This window comes from Oncorhynchus clarkii, chromosome 9, assembly GCF_045791955.1.
Source record: "Oncorhynchus clarkii lewisi isolate Uvic-CL-2024 chromosome 9, UVic_Ocla_1.0, whole genome shotgun sequence".
In the NCBI taxonomy this organism is placed as follows: domain Eukaryota; kingdom Metazoa; phylum Chordata; class Actinopteri; order Salmoniformes; family Salmonidae; genus Oncorhynchus; species Oncorhynchus clarkii.
Genome location: NC_092155.1, coordinates 55,119,476 through 55,136,742, shown reverse-complemented (window position 1 = coordinate 55,136,742; position 17,267 = coordinate 55,119,476).

Here is a 17,267-nt window from a genome sequence, read left to right as displayed (position 1 = left end):
TTGAACAACTTCACGTAGTCCATCCCTGTTTAAGGGAAACAGTTTTATTCTGTTTGGTGCCTAGTGAATACAATGCTCATGGATAGTTGATTGTCGTTCTACGTGCTGAAAGCTGGTTATACATCTATAAACCCTATGAAGGTACTCTGGTCAGATTAGACAAAAATGTTGCTTTTTGGCCATCAAGGATATGTCCATAATGCTTTACTCTAAAATGATGGTGTACATATTTCAGACCATATTCAATTAAGCCCTCTGGAGCATCTTTGTTTTACTGCCCGTTCATTTCTTATTCGGAAACTGGGAGCATATCCCTGAGAAAGGAGTTTGCCTGTGAATTTGAGTGGCAGATCGGTATTCTTAGGTAATGGAATTAAACTTCAGTTCAATGGAAACACTAATGGCAACAACAAAAAATCCCACCACTGCCAGGAATTACAATTATGAAACATGTTCACCATTTAACCAGCGCACAGCGACTCACTCCCAACACAGAAATGGAATGCCATGAAGGCTTCAGATAATGGTTTTTAATGACATTGAAGGACATGGTAATTTCTGGTAGGATGGGTGGGCTATTTTTGGGACGGTGAGGCTGAGTTGAGCTGCAGTTGTAGCACCAGGGGAACGGAGAAGAGGACCTTCAGGGCATGGATGAGAGGCGTACAGCATGCTGAGGAGAGGGGGCGAGAGTTCTCGTTCACGCCTGTCTTAGTTTTTTCTCCTCCAGAGTTTGGCATATTGATTAATAAGAAGATTTTCGGTCTGCTGATGGCAGTGGAAGATGAGGGTGGTTTTACATTACAAAAGGTAATGGCACATCAGATGGCCAGACCCGGAGTGCTGAACGAGAAGTGGAAAACAACAATAATCTGCTTTAGTAAATCAGAGAGGGGTTTAAAACCAGGATTAAGGGGAGAGAATATAACTGCTGCCATGCCACGGTCGGAGGCATGCCCCTTTCCCTCTCTCTCTCTCTCTCTCTCTATGCTATTTCTCTCTCACTCCCCCCTCCTCTCTTTTCTTCTATCTCTCTTTTTTCTCTCTCTGCCCTCATCCCTCCATTAAGCAGTAGAAGACCTGCTTATGTATCCAGCACAGTGCGTAGTTACATAAAGGTCTGAGCCGACGCACACAGGCCCATTCTGAGCTCTCTTGGAGAGTACATCTATCCTTAACATGCTCTAAGCTCCTTGACGTCCTAGCCTCAGCAGAAAGGAAATCCAGTCGGAAACAATAAATGAAACAAATACACTACATGTCCAAAAGTATGTGGACAACCCTTCAAACTAGTGGATTCGGTCATTTCAGCCACACCCGTTGCTGACAGGTGTATAACTTTGACCACACAACCATGCAATCCCCATAGACAAACATTGGCAGTAGAACAGCCCATACTGAAGAGCTCAGTGACTTTCAATGTGGCACCGTCATACGATTCCAACAAGTAAGAGCTGCCCCGGTCAACTGTAAGTGTTGATATTGTGAACTGGAAACGTCTAGGTGTAACAATGGCTCAGCTGCGAAGTGGTAGGCCACACAAGCTCACAGAACTGGACCGCAGAGTGCTGATGCGCGTAGCACGTAAAAATCGCCTGTCCTCAGTTGCAACACACACTACCGAGTTCCAAACTGCCTCTATTCGTCAGGCGCTTCATGAAATGGGTTTCCATGGCCGAGCAGCCGCACACAATCCTAAGATCACCATGCGCAATGCCAAGAGTTGTCTGAAGTGGTGTAAAGCTCGCCGCCATTGGACTCTGGAGCAGTGGAAATGCATTCTCACGCTTCACCATCTGGTAGTCCGACAGACAAATCTGGGTTTGGAGGATGCCAAGAGAATGCTACCTGCCCGAAAGCATAGTGCCAACTGTAAAGTTTGGTGGATGAGGAATAATGGTCTGGGGCTATTTTACATGGTTCGGGCTAGGCCCCTTAGTTCCAGTGAAGGGAAAAATTACAGCATATAATGACATTCTAGATAATTCTGTGCTTACAACTTTATGGAAACAGTTTGGGGAAACCCTTTCCTATTTCAGCATTACAATGCACCCTTGCACAAAACGAGGTCCATACAGAAATGGTTTGTCAAGATTGGTGTGGAAGAATTTGACTCACCTGCACAGAGCCCTGAGCAATTCCCCTCAGCAATGTTCCAACCTGCCCCTCCGCCTGCCCTGCCAGAAGTTGGGTCCGCGGTTTGTGGGGCCCTTCAAAGTCCTGCGGAGAATAAACAAGGTGTGTTAACGACCGTTCCACCCTATCGAACACCTTTGGGATGAATTGGAATGCCGACTGCGAGCCAGGCCTAATTAGCAAACAGTGCCCGACCTCACTAATGCTCTTGTGGCTGAATGGAAGCAATTCCCCTCAGCAATGTTCCAACATCTAGTTGAAAGCCTTCCCAGAAGAGTGGAGGTTGTTATAGCAGGAAAGAGGGACCAACTCCACATGAATGCCAATGTTTTTGGAATAAGATGTTTGACGAGCAGGTGTCCACATACTTTGGTGTATCCCATGATCTCTAGTGTTTACAAAAAACATACCTTCTGTCAAGCATAAAGTGCTGGGCGCAATGGCCTAAATATCATAAAACGGTATTTAAATGTTTTTAAATATGGTATGACGGTATTTGACGGTATTTTATCTTTTTGAATAACAAAGTTCCAAATCTGCGTTATGAGTAGTGCGTGACCCTAGAGTGGCAACACATAAACTCTGACTGTAAACTGCGTTTATTTTCATCAAACTGTGTAAATATGTGTAAATATTTGTATGAACATAACAAGATTAAACAACTGAGACATAAACTGAACAAGTTCCACAGACGTGTGACTAACAGAAATTGAATAATGTGCCCCTGAACAAAGGGGGGGATCAAAATCAAAAGTAACAGTCTGTATCTGGTGTGGCCACCAGGTGCATTAAGTACTGCAGTGCATCTCCTCCTCATGGACTGCACCAGATTTGTCAGTTCTTGGTGTGAGATGTTACCCCACACTTCCACCAAGGCACCTGCAAGTTCCCGCACATTTATGGGGGGAATGGCCCTCACCCTCCGATCCAACAGGTCCCAGACGTACTCAATGTAATTGAGATCCGGGCTCTTCGCTGGCCATGGCAGAACACTGACATTCCTGTCTTGCAGGAAATCACACACAGAACGAGCAGTATGGCTGGTGGCATTGTCATGCTGGAGGGTCATGTCAGGATGAGTCTGCAGGAAGGGTACCACATGAGGGAGGAGGATTTCTTCCCTCTTATGCACAGCGTTGAGATTGCCTGCAATGACAACAAGCTCAGTCCGATGATGCTGTGACACACCGCCCCAGACCATGACGGACCCTCCACCTCCAAATCGATCCTGCTCCCGAGTACAGGCCTCGGTGTAACGCTCATTCCTTCGATGATAAACGCAAATCGGACCATCACCCCTGGTGAGACAAAACCGCGACTTGTCAGTGAAGAACACTTGTTGTCCAGCAACGATCGGTTTGTGCCCATAGGCAACGTTGTTTCCGGTATGTCTGGTGAGGACCTGCCTTATAACAGGCCTACAAGCCCTCAGTCCAGCCTCTCTCAGCCTATTGCGGACAGTCTGAGCACTGATGAAGGGATTGTGCGTTCCTGGTGTAACTCGGGCAGTTGTTGTTGCCATCCTGTACCTGTCCTGCAGGTGTGATGTTCGGATGTACCGATCCTGTGCAGGTGTTGTTACACGTGGTCTGTCACTGCGAGGACGATCAGTTGTCCGTCCTGTAGCGATGTCTTGGGCGTCTCACAGTACGGACATTGCAATTTATTGCCCTGGCCACATCTGCAGTCCTCATGCCCCCTTGCAGCATACCTAAGGCACGTTCACGCAGATGAGCAGGGACCCTGGGCATCTTTCTTTTGGTGTTTTTCAGAGTCAGTAGAACAGCCTCTTTAGTGTCCTAAGTTTTTATAAATGTGACCTTATTTTCCTACCGTCTGTAAGCTGTTAGTGTCTTAACGACCGTTCCACAGGTGCATGTTCATTAATTGTTTATGGTTCATTGAACAAGCATGGGAAACAGTGTTTAAACCCTTGACAATGAAGATCTGTGAGGTTATTTGGATTTTTACCAATGATCTTTGATAGACAGGGTCCTGGAAAAAGGGATGTTTCTTTTTTTGAGTTTACATCTGATTTTGATGGTCTTTTGCCATTCTGATTGTTATACTGTTCAGTTAAACTTCAACAATAAATTATTTTCATCAATTTCTGCATTTCATGCCCTCATTTGAGGTCATTTCCACACTGCCAAGTAGGGCTGCACGATAGGGGCAAACAATCTAGGCCTTATTTTTAACCAAATGTTGCAATTGCGATTTGACTTGGGATTTAGAGCAAAACACTTGGGTGAACATTTGTGATCATGGAAATAGAATGATTATTCAAATTCTATAGTTAGAATATAATAGTGGGCACTTTGAATACAGTGTTGTTTGACATGATTGAAAATGTCAGGAGGAGTTATGTCACGACTTCCACCGAAGGTGGTTCCTCTCCCTGTTCGGGCGGTGGTCGGCGTCGCCGGCCTACTAGTCATCACTGTTTTGTCTTTTGGTTCTTTCACACCTGGTTTCATTTGCTTTCATTTCTGTGTGTATAATTACCCCTGTTGCCTGCTTAGGCAGGCGACCCAAAACCAGCCCCTCCGCCTGCCCTGCCAGAAGCTGGGTCTGTGGTTTGTGGGGCCCTTCAAAGTCCAGAGGAGAATAAACGAGGTGTGTTATAGGTTACATCTCCCCCTTATTACCGTATTAACCCCTGATTTCATGTGTCTCTCCTCAGGCCGGTGTTGGCTGGTCCGCTTCAAGAAGCTAAGGTGCGGGAGGTCCCTCCGCCCCACCTGGACATCGAGGGGGCCCCGGCGTATGCAGTTTGGTCCATACTGGAGTCGAGGCGTAGGGCAAGGGGCCTTCAGTACCTCGTGGAGTGGGAGGGGTACGGTCAGGAGGAGAGATGCTGGGTGCCGCCTCCATCCGGATCGCCCTGCGCCTCGTCCTCCGGGTCGTCTTCGAGTCCTCGTCCTATTCGTGTCATGTTGCTGGTGAGGTTGTGCTTTATTTATTTTCACGTATTATACTGAGTGTGTATAAGTTTAGGAGAGTTGTTTTCCTCCTTCCATGAGTAACTGGTTTCTCTTTTGTCGAGGACGTTTATCTTGGTATTGTACCTGACCTATATGTTTGTGGACTTGCCTATTAAAACTCGGACATCTCTGCTCTCCTGCGCTGGACTCCTTCACCTACCTCTAAACACAATATCATAAGTTATTGTGAAATGGTCAGAACAAAAGTGTTAATACGTGTTTCCTAGGGGACCCTATATTCTTTGGCTACATTGAATGTTTTCTCTTAACTACTTCATGTAGCTAACATATTCATGATTTGCGTATTCCTCTTTGATGTAGAAGATACTGTTGAACAAACAACATACTGATTTACGTCTACACCATCACTGGTATTATCAGGCTGTATAGCTAGTTACGTTTGCTCAAACTCAGTACATTTATTAGCTAGCTAGCCAGCAAACTAGCAGTTAGCATTAGCGGCTAACACGATTTAGGCCCAACTTGCTAAGAAAAGACAAACTAGCCATTTTCAGATGTAAGAAACACAAACTAATAGTGTTAATAGAACCACTATCTATCCACTAATAGAACGCTAGTGGATGTATATTAAGAAGCAAAGGGAAAACAGCATCGTTGTCATCAACATTGTTGCATGTACTGCATTGACCATGCAAACTGAATGCAAGTGTGTCGTGGTCGAGGAACAACAAATGCGCTCCTTGAGTAACAGGGGGCAGGGCTAGGTCTGTGTGGAAAGCAGCATGAGAGAGAGAGAGATGACTCAAGTTTCAAAGTAACTATGAAAATGGACGTTGTACATGGCGTATCACATTTAACAAACCAAACATTCAAATACCGTTATAGAAGGTAACATAAAAACCCAAACCAGTTCCTGCATCAATACCCGTATATTGTAACATACGGTATACCGTCCAGCCCTAAGCACATACACTAGCTTGGCTACCACGACTAGCGCTGCAGCTGGTGGGTGGTGGTTGTACCATGCACCATGTGTGTGTGCGTTTCTTTTGTCTTAAAGTAAAACTATTTCACTAATATTATAAGCAATTATAGGTAATATTACATAGTAATCTGGGAACAATGGGCAGTTACTTTAAACCGAATGTGACTGTGTGACATCCAAACTGGCAGCTTTGGTACTGCTAAATCCGTGGCAGTAAGATTCGTGTGAGAAGATGCCGTAGGTTGACCAAATCCTCACCACCCGTGCAGGCAGGACCGTTTCATCTCACTGTTAGATGAGTCATTTGTTATATATTGTTCAGACAGCCATTTATTTCTGCCTCTGCCTCTCCTCCATATATTCTCACTCTGAGTGTAGTCAGTGGAGGCTGGTGAGGGGAGGACGGCTCATAATAGTAGCAGGAACGGAGCAAATGGAATGTCATCAAACACATGGAAACAATGTGTTTGATGTATTTGATACCATTCCTCTCCAGCCATTACCACGAGCCCGTTTTCCCCAACTAAGGAGCCACCAACCTCCTGGGGTGTAAATGTAGTGTACACTCCTGAACCACGGATGGATTGGCCTCAGGCTGCAGAATGCTCCACAGACCTAGAACTTGCACTTGCTCTCGTTTTGTCTTTCTTGCTCTCTCTTTCTATCGTTTCTCTCTCTCTCGCTCGCTCTGTCTTGCTTTGTCTTTATCGCGCGAGTAGACTGTGGGGTAGGCCGTCATTGTTAATAAGAATTTGTTCTTAAACTGACTTGCCTAGGTAAATAAAGGTTTAAAAAAATGTTTTTTTATGGCCTTGATTGTCTCTATATTTTCTCTCTCCATCACTCACCCTCTGTGTGTGTGTCTCTCTCTCTATCAGCTCTCTCTCTCTGTACAGTACATAACTGGGCCAGAATATATGTGTAGTAGATAATCTCTTATATTTTGGGTGTAAATAGCCTAGCTTTTTGTTTCGGGGCAGATATTGTTTGCTTCATCCACTTTTTTTTACATACTCTATATATTTGGACCAGTTTTGCTTCATATGAACAAGGGGGACCTGATCCATGATCAGCACTATTACTCTGAGGAGCTTTATGAATATAGGCCCTGGTCAGCGGTCAGAGACCTGTTCTGTATCATAAATGGTTTATGTCTAATCTGTATAAAGTGGGAGATGTGGCCCGGCTCTTCCGGTCAACTAGTCAGCTCAGGCTGGTCAAATGGTGATCACCCAGATTACATTTAACAGAACTTCTGCAGAGCATGCAGTGCATCATTCACTGGTCTACAACACTAACATCTGTAAATGTTACTGTATGCGAGTTACAGGGAAGGAAAAGTATGTCTTGTCAAGAATATGTTTTGGGAGGGATGTGAGTTGTCAAGGGTGTTTTTCCTCCTTTTCCTAAATGTGATGCTGCTAATCTTCTTTAATTTGTTTTGTAATCCTTGTTCATAATTACTGTTTTGATGTGGAGCAGGAGCCCATATTGACTAGAGATGTATTTGTCCAAATATACTGTGCCTTTAATCAGTTAGCCTAAAGTTTAAATGACTGTATAGAACAAACGTTGCCCCAAAGTTAGACAGTGGTTTGTTTTTACGCTGTCACGGAGACTGATGAATGTCTTGCTCTCTCGCTTTCTCTCTCTCTCTTTCTCTCACTCTCTCACTCTCTCACTCACTCTCTCACTCTCTCACTCTCTCACTCTCTCTCTCTCACTCTCTCATTCTCTCTCTCTCTCTCTCTCTCTCTCTCTCTCTCTCACTCTGTCAGTCTGCTGAGCCTTCCAATGTTAGGATTATAGGTGGTCTACAGATGTATGATCTTAATTTGAGCCAGTTTGCTCCAGCAAACTGCCTTTTGTAGGCGTTGATACATTTTTCGTAAGCAAAAAACAAGTCTGAAATTTCGAAGTGGAAATTACAAACTTCAGAAGTACCTCAAATACACTACAAGTTAAAAATGTCCTGCAGGAAAGTTCTCCTGCAACAGGTTGATCAAATTAAGATCTTATTTTAACAGATTATTGAGTTTTAGACTTTTTTAAGCAGTGACATGAAATGACTCCAAAAGGATATTTTTGCCACTTATGTTGTGGCTCAGGCAGATGGCGATAAAATGTTCATTGAAATGTCACTCTAATAGTTGACTGCTGATGTGAGGATAATATAATGAATAGTGTTTTTACTTTACACACAAGAAGTGCTTTCTACACACCACCGGTACAACTATTCAGTGTAAATCTAAGTTCTCTTATAATTCCCTTAGAATTACCTTGTTGAAGACTGTACACGTGCATAGTGTTATTTGGGTAAGATTTGGAGGAGATATAGGCTATAATGGATAAACTGGTTACTGAGTGGCATGAGGTAAAATTGCGGAATGCCAAAAACTTGAAACCTCATCCATCCGAACATTTCCCCTCAGCAGCATATGGGTCTGGTGACATCCTGTCAGGCTTTTCCACTCTGCCAAGCTAATTCAAGAGTGACTCTCCAGAGATTCTATTAGCAGAGAACACAAGGGCTTCCTTAAATAAATTGTCTGTGCTGATTGGTCAAGGCTTTGCAACGGCAAACAACCCTTTTGCGTCTCTTTGATATTTTAAATAGAACTTGTGCACCAATATTGCATTTTAAAAGCTGACATGTTAAATGAAGTGCCCTTTAACATAGTCCACATGGAAAACTCTATAAAATGGATTTTTTAATATGAAAAAAGACTTGCTAAAATGCTGAAATTCAGCATTTTGACATCTCCCTCTGTGCACTCTTTGTGACTTCCAGCAAGATTTTAACCCACTTAAACTCAACATTTCTCCAACTTCACCATCATTGTAAAGCCCTAGTTATTTTGTTGCTTTAAATAGTAATTTCTGAAGATTTACTATTTATTTCATGTGATTGATTTTAAAGTTAAAAGAATAGCTGTCCCTCATTTTAAGGTCAACCGTGAACTGAACTTTCGTTTTAACATGGTGAAACTATTCCTTTTAAGAAACATTGAATAGTAAAATCATAGTGTAAAAGCATGTCACTGGTTCTACTCTTTTCAGCCATTTTCTGGTATTTTGTGGTGGAAAACTGAGTGGGTTGAGCATAACCCTATTACCCATAATAATAATTAGGTGGGTGCTTACATGTGTCCTATTTCATACATGTTCAAGTGTGTATTTTACACTTGTACATGGGAAATTCTTTTTTTTTTGTATATCCCACTATCCCTGAGACACCCTCGGAGAGTAGGTCATGGCCAGGGATCAGCCATAATTGATGGCAAACCTGGAGCAATTGGGTGATTCTTGTGAAACCAGTTTTAAAATGTCTGTAGCAAATAATACTATAATTACATTTGAAAATATATATATTTTCAGTGTTATGTTAAACTCAGGCCTTTACATTATGAACAATGTAAAAAAAAAAAAAATTGAAATATTGTTATTTTTTTATTACTTTTTTGGACGTAAGGAGAATTTTGTGAAAATGTTGGCAAATACATAATATCTTCATAAAAACATAATAATAATTATGAAATAGTACAGATAATAGTGATTCAAGAGAAAAATATGTAGAAAAGTGCCTTGCCTAAGGGCACATCGGCAGATGTGTTCATCTAGTCAGCTCAGGGATTCAAGCTTGCATTCAATTGCCCCTCCCTGCAGTAGCAGCGCATGGGTGAAGTTATGCGCAGTTATGAACTTGAAAAGTTATTCATAAACCAATTAGGCACATTTGGGCAGTCTAGATACAGCAGTTTGAACAGAAATGCAATAGTTCATTGGATCAGTCTAGAAATGTGCACATACACTGCTGCCATCTAGTGGCCAAAGTCTAAATTGCGCTTGGGCTGGAATAATGCATTATGGCCTTTCTCTTGCATATCAAAGATATTTGTAAAGATAAAGTAATTAAAAAATGCTTGTTTTTTTTTTTTGTATTATCTTTTACCAGATCTAATGTGTTATATTCTCCTACATTATTTTCCAATTTCCACAAACGACAAAGTGTTTCCTTTCAAATGGTATCAAGAATATGCATATCCTTGCTTCAGATCCTAAGCTACAGGCAGTTAGATTTGGGTATGTAATTTTCGAGGAAAAAAAGGGGCGGATCCTTAAGAGGTTTTAATAATAGTTCCTGTTGACCTGACCAAGAGACCTTTCACCTCTGATCATGCTGTGCCCTCTATGTAGCCAGTTCAGATGTGGGAGAGGTTCACCGACACAGCTGAAATAACCTAAAAGATTTAGGGAGAAGTGAGGAAGTGAAGGAGAGAGACTGTTATTGAGAAAAGAAGGTAGTTGAAGAGACAGTGTTCAAGAGTAATCTGTGTGTGTGGCCTCACCTGGTGTCCACACTAAGTGGCTGCAGAAAAACATGCACAGACACACGACGACAAACAATATAGTGTAGTTCTATAAATATAACCAATTAAGTGTCTTACTATTCTCCATGGTTGGTCCTCTTGCCTATTCTTTGAAGGTGGAAGAAGACACAGTTACAGAGCCTTGCGAAAGTATTCGGCCCCCTTGAACTTTGCGACCTTTTGCCACATTTCAGGCTTCAAACATAAAGATATAAAACTGTATTTTTTTGTGAAGAATCAACAACAAGTGGGACACAATCATGAAGTGGAACGACATTTATTGGATATTTCAAACTTTTTTAACAATTCAAAAACTGAAAAATTGGGCGTGCAAAATTATTCAGCCCCTTTACTTTCAGTGCAGCAAACTCTCTCCAGAAGTTCAGTGAGGATCTCTGAATGATCCAATGTTGACCTAAATGACTAATGATGATAAATACAATCCACCTGTGTGTAATCAAGTCTCCGTATAAATGCACCTGCACTGTGATAGTCTCAGAGGTCCGTCAAAAGCGCAAAGAGCATCATGAAGAACAAGGAACACACCAGGCAGGTCCGAGATACTGTTGTGAAGAAGTTTAAAGACGGATTTGGATACAAAAATATTTCCCAAGCTTTAAACATCCCAAGGAGCACTGTGCAAGCGCTAATATTGAAATGGAAGGAGTATCAGACCACTGCAAATCTACCAAGACCTGGCCGTCCCTCTAAACTTTCAGCTCATACAAGGAGAAGACTGATCAGAGATGCAGCCAAGAGGCCCATGGTCACTCTGGATGAACTGCAGAGATCTACAGCTGAGGTGGGAGACTCTTTCCATAGGACAACAATCAGTCGTATATTGCACAAATCTGGCCTTTATGGAAGAGTGGCAAGAAGAAAGCCATTTCTTAAAGATATCCATAAAAAGTGTTGTTTAATGTTTGCCACAAGCCACCTGGGAGACACACCAAACATGTGGAAGAAGGTGCTCTGGTCAGATGAAACCAAAATTGAACTTTTTGGCAACAATGCAAAACGTTATGTTTGGCGTAAAAGCAACACAGCTCATCACCCTGAACACACCATCCCCACTGTCAAACATGGTGGTGGCAGCATCATGGTTTGGGCCTGCTTTTCTTCAGCAGGGACAGGGAAGATGGTTAAAATTGATGGGAAGATGGATGGAGCCAAATACAGGACCATTCTGGAAGAAAACCTGATGGAGTCTGCAAAAGACCTGAGACTGGGATGGAGATTTGTCTTCCAACAAGGCAATGATCCAAAACATAAAGCAAAATCTACAATGGAATGGTTCAAAAATAAACATATCCAGGTGTTAGAATGGCCAAGTCAAAGTCCAGACCTGAATCCAATCGAGAATCTGTGGAAAGAACTGAAAACTGCTGTTCACAAATGCTCTCCATCCAACCTCACTGAGCTCGAGCTGTTTTGCAAGGAGGAATGGGAAAAAATTTCAGTCTCTCGATGTGCAAAACTGATAGAGACATACCCCAAGCGACTTACAGCTGTAATCGCAGCAAAAGGTGGCGCTACAAAGTATTAACTTAAGGGGGCTGAATAATTTTGCACGCCCAATTTTTCAGTTTTTGATTTGTTAAAAAAGTTTGAAATATCCAATAAATGTCGTTCCACTTCATGATTGTGTCCCACTTGTTGTTGATTCTTCACAAAAAAATACAGTTTTATATCTTTATGTTTGAAGCCTGAAATGTGGCAAAAGGTCGCAAAGTTCAAGGGGGCCGAATACTTTCGCAAGGCACTTTATATACCTGAGCCTGCTTACTGCATAACACAATCCATTAAATTGATACACAAGTGTGTAGTTGTGGGTTATACGGTGTCTAATTGCTCTAAATGTGTTCAATATGGGTGACTCTTATACAGACAGCACCATAGACTACACTACAGCACCCTCACCTGAGAAGTAGAAATCAAAGGGATAGAAACTGGGAATTTAATAACTGCAGTAGACATAGCTAAGTAAATGGAAGAATACTCTTATTGCAATGTGGATTGGTCTTAAAAGAGCCTTTGGTTGTGCATAGTGTAGTCTATGTGTTTCCAGGGAACAGCACCCTCTTTGAAGAAGCAGGAGGTGAAGATCTCCTGCACACGGTTTGCCTCCCATGCTGCCTAGGTCCCCATCCATGAAACATCCTGCAGAGCAGCTGACCTCTCCTCTGGCACATGGCGGTGAGCTGCACATCCCCTCCTGGTCTTCTATCCTCATGAAGGACACACGTAGCCTTCACACGCCTGAATTCCCCCAGGAGGCAGTCCCAGATGGCCTGGACACCCAACTGTGCAGTGCCCTACACGGTAACTGTAGGCAATCGTTTTGAAGGAATCTCCAGTTGGAAGGTATCTATAGGAATATATAGGAAGATAATTTCATTATTAGACTTTTACATCACCAGGTCATTGTGGATTACTAAAGCATAATATCTCTTATAACAAACCATAATAACATTGGATAGATAGATGCATGTGCACCCACATGTGTAGCATGTGACACCAGCAGGATCATATCAAGGATAGCATAAAAAATTAATATAGAAATACCACTTGAAGCTTGATGATGAGTTGATCATTTGAATCAGCTGTGTAGTGCAAATGTGCATCCCTTTGAGTCACCAGGACCAGTACTGAGAACCACTGCTCTTCATTGTTACCGTTTCATCTGCACACACACTTTCACAGCTCTCTGTATCTGAGTTCAGAAAACATCACAAGAAAAATACTTCATTAGACTCAAATTAGACTGAGTACATTTTTTACAATGATAAATACATCAAGATAGCTAGCAAATGTGAAGTTAGATTGCTGGTGATATTAATTCACTTAGCTAGCTAGCTATACAGTATGTCAACATTTCCAAACAGAGAGAGCGGGGAGTCAGGAGTGGCCTAGGATTGTGCTCCTCACTGTGGATTGACATCTGACCATTGTTTTCATGATAATATAATCTTAGCTGCGTAGTAGTAGAGAGATGGTGGCTCTCATGGGAGCAATTCTCCACCTGAGGTATTGATGGAGATTGTGCTTTACATAAGCTCTCTGTATAACTGCAAGCTCTCTTTGAGGGGTACTTACGCCCAACATCACCATGGCTACAGCCAATAGTAGCACAGATAGAACAATGGCGCTCTCTTGCATTCCCTAGCGGTTCTACAGATCTAAACGGGGATAGTCGTGCTGTTTTAAAGTGAAACGCTGAACGTTTTCCACCATGGTCTCTCTATCCCTCGCACTGAGCATTGTCCTATTTGTTGAGGGCTGGGACATACAGTGGGGTCTAAAATGATTGACGCCGTTGATAAAGATGAGCAATAATGACTGTATAAAATAAAGAATTCAAATACTGAGTTACAGTGCATTTTGTTGTTACAGCCTTATTCTAAAATTGATTAAATACATTAAAATCCTCATCAATCTACACACAATGCCCCATAATGACAAAGCAAAAACAGATGTTTTGATTTTTGAGCAAATGTATTAATAATTAAAAACTGAAATATTACATTTTCATAAGTATTTAGACCCTTTACTCAGCACTTTGTTGAAGCACCTTTGGCAGCGATTACAGTCTCAAGTCTTCTTGGGTATGGCGCTCCAATCTTGGCACACCTGTTTTTGGGGAGTTTTTGCAACAAGAACAAACATAAATACCTTATTTACATAAGAATTCAGACCCTTTGCTATAAGACTCGAAATTGAGCTCAGGTGCATCCTGTTTCCATTGATTATCCTTGAGATGTTTCTACAACCTTGATTGAAGTCCAGCTGTGGTAAATTAAATTGATTGGATATGATTTGGAAAGGCACACACCTGTCTATATAAGGTCCCACAGTAGACAGTGCATGTCAGAACAAAAACCATGAGGCTGAAGGAATTGTCCGTAGAGCTCCGAGACAGGATTGTGTCGCGGCACAGATCTGGGGAAGAGTACCAAAACATTTCTGCAGCATTGAAGGTCCGCAAGAACACTGTGGCCTCCATCATTATTAAATAGAAGAAGTTTGGAACCACCAAGACTCTTCCTAGAGCTGGTCACCCTGCCAAAGTGAGCAATCCCGGGAAAAGGGCCTTTGTCAGGGAGCTGACCAGGAACCCAATGGTCACTCTGACAGAGCTCCAGAGTTCCTCTGTGGAGATGGGAGAACCTTCCAGAAGGACAACCCCCTCTGCAGCACTTCACCAATCAGGCCTTTATGGTTAAGTGGCGGAAGCCACTCCTAAGTAAAAGGCACATGACAGCCAACTTGGAGTTTGCCAAAAGGCACCAAAAGACTCTTAGACCATGAGAAACAAGTTTCTCTGGTCTGATGAAACCAAGACTGACCTGAATGTCAAGCGTCACGTCTGGAGGAAACCTGGTACCATCCCTACGGTGAAGCATGGTGGTGGCAGCATCATGCTGTGGGGATGGTTTTCAGTGGCAGGGACTGGGAGACTAGTCGGGATCGAGGGAAAGATGAATGGAGCAAAGTACAGAGAGATGAAAACCTGCTTCAGAGCGCTCAGGACCTCAGACTGGGATGAAGGTTCACCTTCCAACAGGACAACGATCCTAAGCACACAGCCAAGACAACGCATGAGTGGCTTCGGGACAAGTATCTGAATGTCCTTGAGTGACTCAGCCAGAGCCCAGGCTTGAATCCGATCTAACATCTCAGGAGAGACCTGAAAATAGCTGTGCAGCGACGCTTCCCATCCAACATGAAGATCTGCAGATACTGTAAGAATGGGAGAAACTCCTCAAATACAGGTGTGCCAAGATTGTAGCGTCATACCCAAGAAGACTCGAGGCTGTAATCACTGCCAAAGGTGCTTCAACAAAGTGCTGAGTAAAGGGTCTGAATACTTAAAGAAATGTAATATTTCAATTTTTTATTATCAATACATTTGCTCAAAAATCTAAAAATCTGTTTTTGCTTTGACGTTATGGGGTATTGTGTTTAGATTGATGAGGGGGAGAAAACTATTTAATCAATTTTAAAATAAGGCTATAACATAGCAAAATGTGGAAAAAGTCAAGGGCTCTAAATACTTTCCGAATGCACTGTATTTTATATGCTCGAACATTTTGGGAAATCATGTTATTTTATATTAATAGAATTGGCTCAGAGAAAGACATTTTGTTTATTATTTTTTTGTGTTCTCAAAAAGGTAGCGCAAAAAGAATGTCGACACCCCTGAAGATCCTTATAAATGAAGTGGTCAAAAGTGTAGTATTTGGTTCCATATTCCTAGCACACAATGACTACATCAGGTTTGAATTGTGACACTACAAACTTGTTGGATACACTTGCAGTTCGTTTTGGTTGTGTTTCAGATTATTTTGTGCCCAATAGAAATTTATGGTAAATACTTTATTGTGTTATTTTGGAGTCACTTTTATTGTAAATAAGAATATAATATGTTTCTAAATACTTCTACATTAATGTGAATGCTACCATGATTATGGATAATCTTGAATTCATCATGAATAATGTGGAGTGAGAAAGTTACAGAGGGTCAAAGATACCCCCCAAAACATGCTTACCTCCCCTGTTATTGGTGATGGTGAGAGGTTAGCATGTCTTTGGAGTATGATCTTTAACCCTCTGTAACTTTCTCCCTCATCATTATTCACGATTCACAAAAACTTTCTTACTCATTTTGCTCATCTTTATCAAGGGTGTCAATCATTTCAGGCCCCACTGTATGTGTTGATGCAAACTTTGTGTTATGACATCATACATAGTGGGGCAACTTAACGAAATCAAAAACAAAGTTCCAATCTAACAAGACTGCTACCATTGGCTCTTTCCAATAGTGGCAACCTTGACAGATTGTTGTTGTTTATAAGCAGGACGTTGCCCCACTGTGTATGATTGTTTCATTTTGCAGAGTCTACCTTTAATGTATAATTATTTTCTGTGTTCTTATACCCACTACTTTGTTCTCCCCCCCTAGATGTTCCATGTCCGAGGATACAAAGGCATTTTTTGACAGTGAAAAGGGAGTGGTGGAAGTCCCCTTGATAGTGCAAGTGGTTGATCAGGTTGTTGCACTAATACGCTCTAAATTTACAGGCCAGAATTCAATTGTGGCACAAAAAACAATCTGTATCAGTCAACTACCACTGATAATATCTGTTGAAAATGTCCCCAAAAGGGACACAGACAGGGATACAGAGGGAAGCAATTTGGGAGATGGAGTTGGCCTCAAATACTGCAAAAATAGCCTTCTAAAGATTGCATTGTGGAAAATTGCAATATGCAATGATTGTATTCTGGCAGTCTACAGTGTAGACACACAGTCTACAGTGTGAAGTGTCATACAGGACAACAACCCATCTCAATCCAAAAGGCAGCATTGAGTACTTATTCTTAAGTAGCAAGCCTCCTGCAGGTCCCCATGAAGGGCAAAGGCGCTGAAGGTTGTAACCCATTTTATTGGTAGCAAGAAGAAATGATCCACCACCCCAAGGCCTGCGCTGTTCCATGAGTGCTAATGAACCAAGCATAAAGGTTATTCCACATTGTTTTAATGAAAGGTCTAGATAATATAATCTGGGAATCTTAGTTTTTCATGTTGTTTCCCCTCTATTTTAGCTTTACATTCTGGGTGTTTCACATGTATACTGCTGATCAGATATTACAACTGGAAATCATAAGGGGATCATTTTCAGGCACTTATTTGTGATGCTGCAGGGATTATTCTGGATATCCCAAATAAAGACCAACCCACCATATGAATGATAACAGTAAAACCAAACATTTTATCAATTTATCAGGGATTGTTGAATTCCTTTCACACCAATGACTGTATTTGAATAGACA